This window comes from Pelodiscus sinensis, chromosome 4 (assembly GCF_052426305.1).
Source record: "Pelodiscus sinensis isolate ZL-2025 chromosome 4, ASM5242630v1, whole genome shotgun sequence".
NCBI lineage: Eukaryota > Metazoa > Chordata > Testudines > Trionychidae > Pelodiscus > Pelodiscus sinensis.
In genome coordinates this window covers 95459430-95475395 of record NC_143055.1, presented here as the reverse complement: position 1 = coordinate 95475395, position 15966 = coordinate 95459430, and positions in this window count along the sequence as shown.

The following is a 15966-nucleotide window of genomic DNA, read 5'->3' as shown; positions in this document are numbered from 1 at the left end:
ATTATTTTCAGGAATAACATCATGGCGCAAGAGGGTTTTTCTTGCACAAGAAGGGGCAGTGTAGACAGCTCCTTGTGCAAGAGCCTCTTCTGCAAAATGGTGGCTCATTAGCTATGCAAATGAGGCTCTGCAATATTCCACTCAACCTCATTTACATAGCTCTAACACAAGATCATGCCAGTGTAGACATAGCTATAGAGGCAGCAAGGGGGGGTATTGACTCATCAAAAAACTATCCGATAAGCAAATGATTGATAGTCAACTAATCTTTAACATCCTTAATAGTAACTTATTTTTAGGCTGTTAGGCATGTCTAGAGCAATTGTATAAAATACCATTTGGATTTACTCAAATAGTGGAAAATTTAAGGTAAACTTATAGGACAGCTGAAATCAGAACTGGATTCATTTTTAAAAATCCTGCTCTCCTGCCCAGCTTCAAGAGTCAAGAGAAGTTTTAGCACAGCCTTTCTATAAGTTTAGTCAAAACTTTTGGGGGAGGTGAGGTGCTCCCAAAGCAAACAGGCCCCTGCTGTGGGAACTAGGACTGCAGATACAAGAGACCTCACACAATTCTATCAATGGCAGTCAGTGAATGTAAAGGTGAGGGACATGCCCCTGTGAATCCCTTTACACAGACTGGCATTAAATACTCTCGGAGGGGAAACCATCTTAAACACTGTGGCTGTGTCTACAGTGGGCCACTTATTCCGGAAAATCAGCCGCTTTTCCGGAATAAGCTGCGAGCTGTCTACACTGGCCATTGAATTTCCGGAAAAGCAACGACGCTCTACTGTACAAAATCAGCCGCTATTCCGGAAAAGCTACGCTGCTCCCTCTCGGGAATAAGTCCTTATTCCGGAACACTGTTCCGGAAAAGGGCCAGTGTAGACAGCCCAGTAGTCTTTTCCGGAAAAAAGCCCCGATCGTGAAAATGACTATCGGGGCTCTTTTCCGGAAAAGCGGGTCTACGTTGGCCACAGATGCTTTTCCGGAAAAAGGGCTTCTCCAGAAAAGCATCTGTGGCCAACGTAGATGCTCTTTTCCGGAAATACTTATAACGAAAACTATTCTGTTTTAAGCATTTCCGGAAATTCATGCCAGTGTAGACACAGCCATGGTGACTAAGGTTGTTTAGCTAGGTGAAGGGAAATGAAATGGTCAGGATCAAATTTACAAAATGAGCGGGTTTTAACACTCTGCTTGGAAAATTTAGTACCTGTTTGATCCAAAATGTGTCCAAAACTCAATTGATCTCTGAATAGTAATTGTGTAAAACGTGGAAGCTAACTTTAATCACTGAAGTGTGAAAATTAGGGATTTTAATCCTGATTTAAATAAAAAGTTTAACATAACCTCAGCTGTGGAATCTGCTCCCCCTACGTATATATTTCAGCATAGAAACAATCTGTTTGTATGTTAGTTACATGTTATGCATTAGGGCCCTGATTCAGGTAAGCACTTAGAACCGTGGTCCCCAACGTGGTGCCCGCGGGCGCCATGGCGCCCGCCGGGGGATTTCTGGGTGCCCGCTGGAACATCTGGGTTGGCCCCGCCCCCGGCGTGCGGCACACGCATGGTGCCGGCTCCAGGCCCGGGACGCATGGGCGGCCCCTCCCCTGGGCACGCGGTACATGCGCAGGGCCGGCCCGGGGCGCGTGGGCGGCCCCGGCCCCAGGGCACATGTGCGTTGCTGGCCCCGGGCGCCTGGCTCGTGGGTGGCCCCGCCCCCGGGCGCCCGGCTCGTGGGTGGCCCCGCTCCTGGGCGCCTGGCAGCCACGCAACGTTGGGGACCACTGACTTAGAACATGTTTAAATCCTTTCCTGAATCAGGGCCCTAGTTACTAGTAATGCAAATGATGAGCAGGAAGGGCATACCATATTACTATCAATAAGGGGATGTTCCCATTCTAAATGAGTGTCTTTTCTTTCAGACAAACAAGCATTTTTTTCTGGTTATTCTTGCCTTGTTAATATTAACACAAGCTTCCATATTCAAGACTTCCACAATACTGTACTGGCAGATTTCCCCAGTGACCTTAACTATGTTATTTCTTTAATCCCAAATTAACTCCAAGGCTTCTTCATTAGCAGGTTTAAATAAATCTTATGATTCAACATTTACAGGAAGTATAATTGACAAATTACAAGGCTAGTTTTATAATTTTCTATATGGAATGCCTGCCTGAAAGCTGTGAATAGGAACAGAAATAAGAGTCTGAAATTTAAACTTAGATTGTGTCAAACGTGAGCTCTCGCTGAAGTGAGGGTAGAAACATTTATTGCATATTTCAGATGTTGCAAACTAATAATAGTCTAGGACGGCTTTTCAGAGGGAGGTATGGCTGTGCTTAGAAAAGTCTTGTGTATAATTACTGCAAATAAAAGCTGTGGTTTCTTTCATTCTGTTGCGTTTATCACACAGACCAAATTACTTCATCTGTAGCGGATATAATAATTCGGCAAATCTAATGAAAGCTGTTAGCTATACTGACTATAGAGCACCAAACCATTCGTATAGTCAGCAGTGTACTGTTGCTTGCAGATGTGATTCCTACAATAGTAAGTGAGCTCATCCACAGTTAGAAGATTATTCATTAGGGAGAGAATAATGTAAGTGATATGATCATTACATCACCTTTTCCTGTACATTATTCTCATCACAGCTGACAGGGAACACATCTCCCAGTTTTAAGTTACATCATTTTCAAATTTTGTAGAATAAAGAGTCTATATACAGGCAGCTTTGAAACCACATAATTTTTTTGAAAGTTTCATTTGATAACTTTTAGACAATGGAATGCTAATGCTACGGTGTTGGCTTAATTGCCTGCATCTTTTTTCTTAAATTGTTTGTAGTATTACAACAAACTTGCTTTTCCTTTAGCACCCTTCTCTTAACTATCATTTTTATTCTCAGATGACCACTTTGGAGGAAACATTTGAGTTCTGTATAATGAAAGCTAGTGGCTGAAGAACTGTATCTTTTAAAAAGCACTCTGAAGGGATCAGCACATCCAGATTAAAGTGAAATAGATCTTCACAATAAGATATAAAAAGTAGAAATAATATCCATGTTTAGATTACAACAAGTACAAGTTTTATTATTTTAGACAGTTAATTATTTTAAGACAGTTAATTTGATAGGATCCCCATAATGTACCTTGCAAAGTAGGCTCAACAGAATGTGGGAACCCTTTGCATCAGTAATAAAGCATCTCAATGAAAAGACATGAAATAATGTAATAGTGGGCCAAAACTGAGTTTGTAGAGCACTTTCAAAATGGAGCACTAACAATGATCACGACACTGCTCTTTGCACTGTGAAAAATTACAAAACATGCAAGATTCTGAGATTTGTATGGCTAAGTTGGCTACTTTCCTCAGCACTGAGGCTATGGCTAGACTGCAGAGCTTTTCTGGGATACCTTTAGTATCCCAGAAAAGCTCTATGTCCAAGGAACGTATCCACTTTTCCAAAAAAAATGTTAGAGAAGCAGACGCGTTTTTTCAGCATCCCTGTAAACCTCGTTTTACAAGGAAGAAGGGATTTTCTGAAAGAGGGTTTTTTTCCCCAAAATTTGGCCCTGTGTAGACGGGCCAAATTTTGGAAAAGCCTCTTTCAGAAATAAATGGGAAAAAGATACACAATTTGCGTGCTGCTGTCAGCCGACGGTCAGGGCAGTGTGTGTGTGTATGTTTCCGAGAAAAGGTTTAACGTCCGTGCCTTTACTGCTAGGACCTGGGTCCCATCGCAGAGGGTGGCCAGCAGGCCAACAGACGCCCCGTTATATAGGAAGAGCTTATTACATCTTAGATTTCAGCTGCTAGAATTTCATAATTCCTTCGCAGCGGGCAGCCTTGGGGAAAGGCTGAAAGGTGCCCCAGTGGATTGTGCCACCTGGGTGTGACACAAATCCAAACGCCCAAGCTCTCCCTATATCTGTCCCTTTATGACCGGCTGAAGTTCTTTTAAATTGTGCTTGGTTCTGTTATAGCAACTGAAGGAGTCAGGTTAAAGCTTAAACAGTTACAGGTTTATTGAGGAAGCTTATAAATCATATGGTTGCAATGGCTATTCTATTTCTTAACTATTAGCAAAATATAGGTCTTAAAAATGGTTACAAAGAAGATAAAGATAGAAAAATAGAAATAATGGTACCAAGTAACAGCTTACTCTTTCTATGTGTACACTTAAGACAGAGGACCACATCCAGGTACCATTTTTACCCCCTTCTGTGCCTCTCGACTCCAGCATGTCAGGCCAGGTATTCAATTCCTAGGAAAGACGAAAATACGAGGTGGGCGTCCCCATAGAACCTCGGGAGGTGAAACACCTAACCCGACCAGCAGGTAGAGAGTAGAATGACACTCAAAGTGAGTGTGTGCTGGGCCCATCTTTTATAATCATGGGGTCACGTATTTCTCTTTCTTATCTGTAATGCCAATTGATGCTGGTCTGTCTGCTGTGAGACCAGTTCTTACAAGGGAGTTGTGAACTTAATTTACACTTGTAAGAGAAAGTTGAGAGGATTAAATTGGAAGTACTGGACATTCTTTTTTTCTCAGTGGGAAATTCCTCTCCCAGGGACTGTGTGTGTTCGAATCAACATGGGTGCCAGCCGCAGCCTTGAGGCCAGCTTATTGACTTAGCTGCTCTCTATCCACATATCTGTGTTTCAGCTTCTCAGGATCAGATGAGCCAGCATAGACTATGCTGATATTATTGCTCCTTCTCTGCCCTGTGCTTCAGAGAGGCAAATAAGATGGATGATATGGGGTTAGTCTGTCTGGCCACAGCTGCAAATTGTGTTTCTTTTTCCAGTTTATCTTTGTAGTGTAGACAGCCTGAAATGAGTGATTATTCCAGAAGTATGCTGGAGTAAAAATGTGACATACAGGAGCACTGGCAAGAAACTGATTTTCACTATCTGGCCCCAGTCATATCAGTCAGAATTACAAAAGATTTATACTCCTCCTTAAATGGCAAAGATAAATATCCACTCATGCCAACTGCTACTGTTAGAGAGATTAGAGAAAAACCTGAACAAAGGCACTGTCTATAAGAAAATTGTACCAATTTGTCTAAATTGATTTTAAAACTGTTTTAAATAGGTGCAACTCTGTGGTTCAGCCCACTAATTTCAGTATGAGTGTCATATCAATTTAGTTTTAAGTTTTCAGCTTCAAGAATTTAGATCTTTCAGAGCAAGTATGTATACTGGACTGATCCACTCTTTAACCAGTAAGGTGGGCTACCATTAAGTTGGAGCCTATTTACATCTACAGTGCAGAGATAATTTAAAAATGAAACTTTTGGAAAATATTGTAAATAAAATAATAGCTTGCAAGGGTGGTTAGCCGCCTACTAAAGCAGGTAGGGTTGCCAGATGGTTTCAACAAAAATACCGAACACACTTGACATTACATCACAATCTACTTTACATCTTATTTAGAAAACACCGGACATTTATATTTTCTCAATTTGTTTCCCGAACAGAAAGCTCAAATACTGGACTTTCTGGTTCAAAACCGGACACCTGGCAACCCTAAAAGCAGGGGTGGGGAACCTAAGGCTGTGGGGCCTGGATCTGACCTCCGGCGTTTGGGACTCTGCCCGCCCCTCCCCTCCAGCATTGAGGAGCCTACACTGGTGTTCTAGAATTCAATGGACTTCAGTATTGGGCCTATTATGTAAACAAACACACACAAATTGTAGTCACTCAATTCCCTTGTGTCTGTTTAGAGTTTAATAATGACTAAGACACTCATAGGACTTCCGTAATTGTAGCAGCTGAGGACTTCCTAATCTTTAACACATTATATTAAAAATACTTGGCTTAGAAATCTATTGGGGTGCACATTACAGGCAGTCCCCGACTTACGCGGATCTGACTTATGTCGGATCCGCACTTATGAACGGGGCTTTCTCGCCCCGGAGGTCAAGGTGGCGGATTGCTGCCTGCGAGCTCCGGGGCGAGAGAGCCCCGTTCGTAAGCTGCTCCCGGTGCTCTGGCAAAGCCTCAGAAGCGCAGAAACCCGCCGCGGCTGCGGCTTCAGCCCCTGGTCTGCTGGAGACGGTCCTCAGCAGACCAGGGGCACCGGGACTGAAGCCGCAGCCGCGGCGGGGTGCCGCGGCGGGGTCCCGCACCTCTGAGACTTTGCCAGAGCAAAGCCTCAGAGGCGCGGCACCCCGCTGCTGCTGCGGCTCTGCTCCCCGTGTCCCTGGTCTGCTGGGGGGGGGGCGCAGCTAGTGTGCCCCCCCCAGCAGACCAGGCTTTTGTTGTGGACCCTGGGGCAGAGCAGCTGGGGCGCTGCCCATTGATCCTGCAGCGCTGCTCTGGGCACTACTGGACCAACCCGGCAGCACCCCAGCTGCTCTGCCCCAGGTCCTGATTCAGCTGCTGCTGGTCAGTTTCAGCAGCGGCTGAATCAGGACGCCTGGGGCAGAGCAGCTGGGGTGCTGCTGGGTTGGTCCAGTAGCGCCGAGGAGCGGTGCTACTGGAGCAACCCAGCAGCACCCCAGCTGCTCTGCCCCAGGCGTCCCCAAGTCAGCCGCTGCTGAAACTGACCAGCGCTGACCACAGGAAGCCCGAGTTGCTCTGCCCCAGGCTTCCTGGAATCAGCTGCTGATCAGTTTCAGCAGCAGCTGACTTGGGGACGCTTAGGGTTCTTAAGTTGAATCTGTATGTAAGTCAGAACTGGCGGTCAGTTTCAGCAGCGGCTGAATCTGGACGCCAGTTCCGACTTACATACAGATTCAACTTAAGAACAAACCTACAGTCCCTATCTTGTACGTAACCCGGGGACTGCCTGTACTTCAATACAGTCTCCCATCCCTTGACTTCCTTTCCAGATTGCCCACCTTTTTTGCCAGACTTAAAATGTTTCTTCCATTCCTCTCAGACAAAAAGCAGTGATGGGTATTAATTAGCCACCTGCACCCACAGCTGAACACTTGTTTGCCTTTCATGGTTTGTTGAACCTCAGGGGAATCACCTCATGTGTTGTATTAACACTTCAACTCCAGTTCCTCTAAAGAGATGTTTAATATCTTATGCAATGATTAGCTTTATTAGGAGAAAGAGTCTCTTCTCATTTGTGTGCAAAAATAATGAAGATATGCCCTATGGATTCCCTGGAAGGATGAATAAATACATCACCTCTTATTCCCCTTCTTTTCCTTTTGATTTTCTCTTTTTCCTATTGTCTATCTGCATCTAAAATGATAAATGACATATATGCCATGATTGTTATTAGCTGCACCACTCTTCCTTATACTGGAACTGTAGCTATGAAATATGAGCCTTTTGCAGATAAAACTAATGCTTAACATTTATGTAACTGCTTCCCTCTTCAAAAAGTTTGACATCTGATTAGCATAAGTAAATACCACACTACTTCCAATGAAAATATGAAAAATAATAAAGTAGGTCTTTTAAATCTCTAACACTGAAATATAACCAAGTTCTTTATTGTCAAATAATGCCTTTTTTAATGAATCAATGTCTAACACAGATTATTTGTTGGGATATTTATAAATATCGTTTTCCACCTGGTTTGCCCATTTCTCATTAATTTTTTTAATTGTTCTCACCCTGATGCAGTATACTACTGGGTTTATTTCTTAAGGGCCTGATGCAAAACACACTAAGTCAATTGGAATCTTTTCAATTGCTTTAGCAGGTGCTGGATCAGAGTTGGAGGTGCAACAATTTACTTATATTTGGGGCAAAAGCTACAGATGTAAAAACAGATTATTTGTGTGTTACTAGATTTCGGCAGTGGAATTTATGATGTCAGTGTGATGCTGGCAGACCAGGTACCAGCTCTTGCCAAAGCTTTAGACCTCAGCTGAACACTGACAAATTCATTGCTGGTTCTCAGTCCAGCTCACCTGTGTTCGTAGGGTTAAGATGGTTATTGAACTTGTAACTGTGTGTGTAATGTTTAGGCTTTATGAAGTGCTTGACAGTTGCTACATGTATTAATCCTACTTATAATATCTGTATCCCATGCTAAAATGTAATACTTAAGTGTTTGCTATTTAGTTATAAAATGAACTATGTAACTCATCAAACAAGAACAAAAATTACATAGTACAAAATGGTATAACCTCTTGCCCATCAGGAAGGACTACCACAACTACTGGCCACTGTGGAACATCACAATGCAAAGACTCTGCTATTGCCCCTGAACACCTATAAGAGGCAAAAGGTCTCATCCCAGGGACAACCTTAAAAGACATTCCAAGCTGACAGATTACAACTTGTCACTCTTTAAAACCACAAACTATGACATCTGTGTGTATAAGTTTCCTAGCTTTAACCTTGTAATAACTCTCATTTCTGTTTTTCCAGGTCAGTGGATCTTGACCTGTGGTCCAGTTAGCATACTGGTTTAGCCTAGCTGTGTGCTAAAGGCAGTTGGGCTCATGGTACCTGGGATGTGGGCTGCCCCAGCGCCTGGTGTGATAGGGTCTAAGGCCCTGGATGCGCTGCTGAGCTACCCTGCCAACAGGCTGGCACAGTGGGGTCCAGGGTTGGGGCTTCCATGCCCCCTGCTGCCCTGCCCTGTGTGACAGCTGCCTGGGCTGCCCTGATCAGCTGCCTGGTCTACAGAGGCAGCAGCATGGGGTGGCAGCAGCCCTTTTCTGGAGTGTGTGTGTCTGAGCTCGTGGACCCGGTGTGATCCTGAACTGAACCGGGCTGCCTGCTCACTTGGCTCCCAATACACTTTAAATGCAGAGCCACAGAGGGGGTAGGTCCCAGACCCATGAGCCAGGCTGCTAACAAGCCTGCTAAAAAATTTACTGGTGGGGGAAAATGTGTGTAGTCTATAGAATTAACCTATAACTGATAAGGAAAAGCATAATCGACTACATTATTGCAGCCCTAGATTGTGTATAAGCACTTTAAAATGCGTCACTATTTATCTGTCTGCCATTTCCTGTTTGCCAGGGTTAGTCAACACACAGCCCGTGGGCCACATCCAGCCCGCATCCTATTTGTTTGCAGCCCTTAGTGCGATTTGGATTTACGCAGTGCTCAACAAGTGGCCCATAGGTGGGAGCCAAAACAAAAAAGTAGTCAATATAATGGTCTTCTATTGATATGCATATTAGTAGTTAAATTTGACTGTCATTGCTTATTAAAAGTGCTGTCGTATAGGTGGAAACCAGGTTAATATTGCATTTTATGAATATCAGCAGAACTGACTTAAATGGTGCCTGTGTGTTGTATAGTCTTGCCTTAATCTTTGTATTCATGCCTGTCAGTGTGAAAGAAGCTATTTGCATAAATATTTGCATGTATATGTAACCACACTTAAGTTGCGGCCCTCAGAATGTGCAGTGAGTATCATTGTGGCTCCCGGGGCTTCTAAAGTTAAGTAGCCCTGTTTTAGACTCTTTTTTATTTGATTATTTCTCATCTGACCCTAGCCAAACTTTATCATCTTCCATCTTCTCCTCTTTATTAGAAAATTGGTGAAATCTAATTGACATACAACCAGTGTGGAGTCTCTGCCCTGCTTTTTGACAGTCTGCCCTAAAGCTGGCACTAAGAGCCATGAACCACTGAAGACAGCATGACCTTTAGAAAAATAATAATAGACCGAGACTGCACGAGGCTTGAGCCAATTTTTTCTTGAATGAATTTAAAAATACATCGACAGAATGGGAAATTCTTCAAGAAGAATCAGTCTTAGGCCTGGTCTACACTTACTCAGTGTAGATATGGCTAGGTTAAGAGAAGGATTCTTCTATTGACCTAGCAATGGCCTCTCCAAGAGGTGGATTCACTATGGCAATGGAAAAACCTCTTCTGTTAAAATAAAAGATTTCTGTATGATAGTACTATAATAGCATAGCTTCAATGCCACAGTTGTGCCATGGGAGCACAGACATACACTTAATCCTAGATCTAGTGGAGGGACATTGAGTAACTTGACAGATGAAAATGTGATTAATCTACCTGGGAAAAAAAGTTGTCTCACATAGTGTACATCTAGACTACATGCCTCTGGCGACAGAGGCATGTAGATTAGGCTACCCGGCATAGGAAAATGAAGCGGCCATTTAAATAATCGCCGCTTCATTTAAATTTAAATGGCTGCCACGCTGAGCCGATCAGCTGTTTGTCGGCTCAGCGCAGTTGTCTGGACACTCCGCAGTCGACATCAAAGGCATTTGTTGACCTCCCAGGTGTGCCTCCAGAGGCATGTAGTCTAGATGTACCCCTAGTCACCACTCTGCTGCCCAATCCTCAAGACTAGTAGAAATTTGAGTGACTTTTTGAGACAAAAAATTTAAAAAACCCACATTGTCCCCCAAAAATTCAGACTTTGAGAGAGGTAATTTTATATATGTATATTTTTTTACTGAACTGGAAAAGAAAATACTGTGTCTGTTTTTACTCTCCTGACTTCACATTTACACCCTTTTTCTTTCCAGGGGCAAAAAAGAAAGTAGATGGAAATGACATAAAAGGAAATAAGGAGAAAAAAAGAGGAAAAAAGACAAACCCCAAAACTTTCAAAAATGAAAATTATTCCTTTTTGAAACCTGTGAACAACAACAACAACAAAAAAAAACTTCAAGATTTTTTGGGGGGTGGGAGACATTTCTATTTCTCTACCCTCAGTAGCTGTAACCCTCTCTTACCCATTTAACCTCCCGATTTCTGTTCTCAGACATGCTGTTATGGCTCTATTCTGTGAGGTACTGAGTATTCTGGGGCTGATTCAATAAAGCATATACGTAAGCCCATACATAATACTATTGAATTCAAGCCAACAAACTGTAAACTGTTTGATGCTGGAGCTTTTCTTATCATTTTGTATAGCACTATAAAAATATTTTTTGTAGAAATTAAATATATGACCTGTGAAGAAACAGCTTCCCAAACAGAAGTGATTTATTATATGGAGTGAAAGGGTCTTTCAAAGTCTCAATTAAGATTTAGTTTAATTTGGGAGCCAATGTGATTTAGACAAAAAGACAAGGAGCCAGAGGAGTAGAGCATTTTAATGCAGGGTGAACCATTAACTAAGTAACTTTGGGCTAATTACTTAACTGCTATTTTCGTTAGTGAAACCAGATATAATGCTGGGTCAAAACATACATCTACACAAAATGTCATTGAGAAACAGATGCTGAAGTCTGGTTCAATTTTCCAGAGTAAATAAATTACCCCCAAAAAAAAGTGTGAGTTAAACATGGCATTAGAACAAGACATTCCTTTAACAGCCTTGCTAAGTCAAACTCAGATGTAACTGCAAAGAAACCCAACACAACTGCAGTGTTGTATATCAGAGAGACCAAAGCCCCCCAGATATACACTTCTTATTTGTACTTTCTTATAAAGACTCATTTTAGAATAACGAGCCAATTTCAGATCGGCTGTAAGCTAGGGATGTTAAATTGTGAGCAATTTACTAATCGAACAGTCGATGCATTTTTGCATTAACTATTTGATTAGTCGATAGAGTGCCTCCTCCTCTGAAGTATATCAACAGCCCTAGGGCTGGTGCTACACTGCAAAGGCGAAAGCACAATGTGGAGCCTGGGGTCAGCTGGGGACTCCCGCGCTGAACCCGGGCTCCCTGTGGCACTGCAGCTTTGAAACATCACGGGAGCCCGGAGTCATGCTCCTCACAGCATTTCAAAGCGGCAGCAGTGCATGGAGCTTGGGAACAGCGGGGGACTCCCCCGCTTACCCCGGGCTCCACGTGGTGCTGCTGCTTTGAAACACTGTGGGCAGCCTGGGGACACCCCAGCCAGTCCCAGGCTGCACCGGTGTTTCAAAGTGGCAGCACTGCGTGGAGCCTGAGGTCTGGCCCCAGGCTCTACGCAACACTTCCGCTTTGAAGTACCCCTTTTTGTCCTCCCCCGCACCCTGCTGCCTCTTTCTGATGGAGGCAGCAAGTGGGGGGGGGGGCAGTGACTAGTCAACTCAACTATCTGATAAGCATTTGTTTATCAGATATCAACTAGTCCTTCAGATCCCTAGTGTAAGCAGATGCAATCTCACTAACTTCATGAATCCCAATGGAGTAACATTTGACCACATAGGCTATGTCTAGACTGCAAGCCTCTTTCGAAAGAGGCTTTTTTGAAAGATACTTTCGAAAAAGCCTCTTTCGAAAAAGAGCGTCTAGACTGCAAGCGGAACTTTCGAAAAAGCAAGCCGCTTTTTCGAAAGAGAGCACCCAGGCAGTCTGGATGCTCTCTTTCGAAAAACCCCTGTTTGCATTCAAGAACGCCTTTTTTCAAAAGAGCACTCTCGAAAAAAGACGTTCTTCCTCATGAAATTAGGTTTACTGCCATCGAAAGAAAAGCCGCGTTCTTTCGATTTAATTTCGAAAGAACGCGGCTGCAGTCTAGATGCAGGTGAAGTTTTTTCGAAAAAGGCTACTTTTTCGAAAAAAACCCTGAGTCTGGACACAGCCATAGGGTCTGAATTTTCCCCTAAGTGACACAGAGAGACAAAACACCTTACTGGAGAAATGAATGTAGACATCGATGCATAGTTTCTTTTTGTTTGTGTGTTTCAACACTTGTCATTTTGAAACTTCAAAACACTTTAAAGGCCCTTCTTCCAAATCTGGTCCTAAAAGCAGGACAGAGAATTTTTTAACATTGCATAGGTCTCCTGCACTGCACAGAACAAAAGCAATAATATGTGAAGACCCATGTTAAATTAGCATGACAGTTAAAGCACAGGACCAGGAACTGGGAAAAGCATCCATGCCAATCTAGATGCTCTTTTCCGCAAATGCTTTTAACAGAAAAACTTTTCCGTTAAAAGCATTTGTGAAAAATCATGCCAGTCTAGACGCAGCCTATATGTTTAACCAGTTAACTGGCATGCCGTGTCATGCCGTGGATAGAGTGACCACTGGAACAGCCTCCCACTCGTGATGCGATGCAGCGGGCCCAGGCTGGCTAGAGGAGCCCCAAGCCCATGGCGTAGTGGGCCCAGCTGGACCAGACAAGGTCTGCTGCACCACACTGCGGGAGGAGACTGCTTTGGCTAGGCGGGGTGCCGGTTAACCAGTTACACCAGTAAGCATGCAGGTAAAGCAATGCTTACTGGGTAACTGACTAACGCTTTATATTCCTAACTATCATACTTTGAATCCTATTCCCCAACATTTAAGGCATGAACAGTAGCATATCATTAAAACAGGTTCTGTGTTCCAGGGAACAGAAAACTGTACAGAGTAAGAGCCATTAAGTGCCCCCCTAGTTTGGGAACCTATGATCTAGACCTTTATACTTATGGTTTCCTATCAACAAGTATTGGCTGCATTCCTCCCAGCAAATTGTCTCAAGTTACTGCTATGCTCTTTTACCCTCATCTCACACTTTAATATGGTAAGTGCTCTTTTTGTAACATGTACAAGGCTCTAATGCCATCTAAAGGATCATGTGTTGAACTTCAAAAATACAGTGCATTTAAAGACTATCTGAACCATGTGAGCCTAGGGAAGAATATACATCTGCAACCTGCCTACCTGGAACTAGAGATTTGTACTAGTTCTGTGATGGAGAACAGGATAAATGCCAGAAGACTTGAGTCTGGGTGTCAAAGGGATGAAAAGTACATTTCTTATTAGCCAATATTATCTCATTCTGACACATGGTTACCCTAGAGCTTTATCAGCAACCTGAAATTTCTCCACCCTCATTTTAAAGGTATTAGTGAATTTTACTGCATTCATACTTAATTCAACCACGTCTGCATCAGCACTTTCTGCTGCCCATTTAAATAATTAAAAGGAAATAATGCTTATGGTCTGTATAGCTGTCATAGAAAAACGTGTATGTGCTCTAAATTTAGAGGAAATACTTAGAACACAGATATGGGTACTTATGTGCAGTCCTGTCATAGACTTCCTGCATGAGTATGGACAAAATGAATATATTTCCCTCAGTTTCCCCGTCTGTAAAATAAGGATAACAATTCCTAGCTGCCTCCTAAAAATAGTCTAATCCTTAGTTATATATAGTTTGCAGAATGCTTTGAAAGCCTCAAAAGAAAGGCACTTTAGAAGTGCCTAAATCATTTGCCTTATGTCTCACTAAAAGGACAGAAGTATAAACGCTTTTTTATATTTATTTGAATCTTGTTCAATTATATTACAATTCAAACAAATATTCTACAGTGGCATTAGACACAAATGATTACATATATTTGAATCGATGTTTGTGCCTAAGCAGAAAGTCTCCTTTAATAATCTGCCTTCCTGAGACTATGCAGTCATGGAATAAAGCAACTTTTTTCTCTTTGTTCTCTATATTACCACAATTGTCCTTCGGTAATTTCCCCACTCTGTAAAGTAGGTCCCTGTCCACAAACTGGTAGGTTGAGGAAGAAACACTCTTCCTTTGACCTCAACACTAACTACTACCAGATTTTTCAGCTTCTGTTTCTTAGCACAATATTGAAAAATAACCTTCTATCTTGTGATCGTACATATAATAATAATGCCAACTGATTTGAGCTGGATTTTTCTTTCTGAACAGAATTTTTTTTTCTCCTCATAATTAAGGTACTGTATTTTGCTGAAGACAGCCTCCCTTCTCTCCTGTCATTTTCCTTGGTTTCAGTGTAGCCAGGACACAATGAAACATTCCAAACTCTAGAGGTGGCTCATCAGATTCTCATGGTGGTTTCCCTTTTGCAGTACCCCATAAACTTCCCTTCTTTGGACTCTGTATTGGCAATATCTCCTAAGAAACCTTTGTGTCATCTTCAATTTCATTAGCACATTCCCACTTTTTGTGCCATGGTCAATAATAAAAATGTTAAATAAGACTGGTCCCACAATTGATTCTTCAGGATCTCCACTAGTAACCTCTCTCCAACCTGACATAACTTAAGCATTACCATTAAGAACTCCCCTTTCTTACAGATATTCTTATACCCAACTTTACAACATAGTCTATATCACCAGTATGTATCCACAACAACCTAGTCATTAGTTCATTCATTTCATCTCACTTGGACGGTGGCAACTGCTTTCCTCATTGCCTTCATAATCATACCCCCTTCTGCTACATGTTAATAATGTCTTTTCTGATTGTATTTGTATAAACCCGTGATTCTCAAAGTGGTCCGTGAATCCACTCTGAGAAAGCTGCCAATGGAATGCCCCAGTTTGTTTATTTACTGGTGCCGCAGCCACGGAATCTTGCAGCTCCCATTGGCTCCAGTTTGCAGACAAAGGTTAGCCGCGGGAAGTGTTGTGGCCTGAGCCGCTGTTTCATATGCCCCAGTTAAAACCAAAATAATTGAATGTTGGTGTCTGAGTTTTAATGTATTGGGGATTTTGAAGGATTAAATAGCCACAGACGTGCATATTGAAGTTATTTGCTCTTCTTCTCTGAGAAATAATGGCTTATGACTAGTGGTAAATAGTTACTGATTTTATTTCAGGAATACAGTATATGTTCTTTCCTTTTTTATTAGCTAATAAAAGATCAGCTAAGGAAAAATCAGAGGAAGTGAGATGACCAAGCGGCAGAACTGCCAAATTTTAGATGTGGAACAGGCACAAAAGTTCAGATCTATACTCAGTTTGGACTAAGGATGTTAAATATCGGTTAATTTACTAGTCGATAGGCAGTGCCACATTCCTCCGTTGAAATGTACAAAAACCCTGCTAAGGCTCTTGTACAGCTCAAAGGAGGAATGTGGAATCCACTGTACAGCCCGGGGCCATCAAGAAGTCCTGCTGTCTCCGGGCTGCACGCGGGCATGCCAGTTTTGAAATGTACAAGAGTCCCCAGTGGGGGCTCTTGTGCATTTTAAAGCGGAAGTTCCCACATGGAGCCTGGGGCCAGTGGGGTAATCAAGAGTCCCCCGCTGACCTTGGGTTCCATGTTGAACTGCCAATTTGATATGCCACACAGAGCTTGGGGTCAGGTGCCACTTTGAAATGCTGAGGCATTTAAACAAAC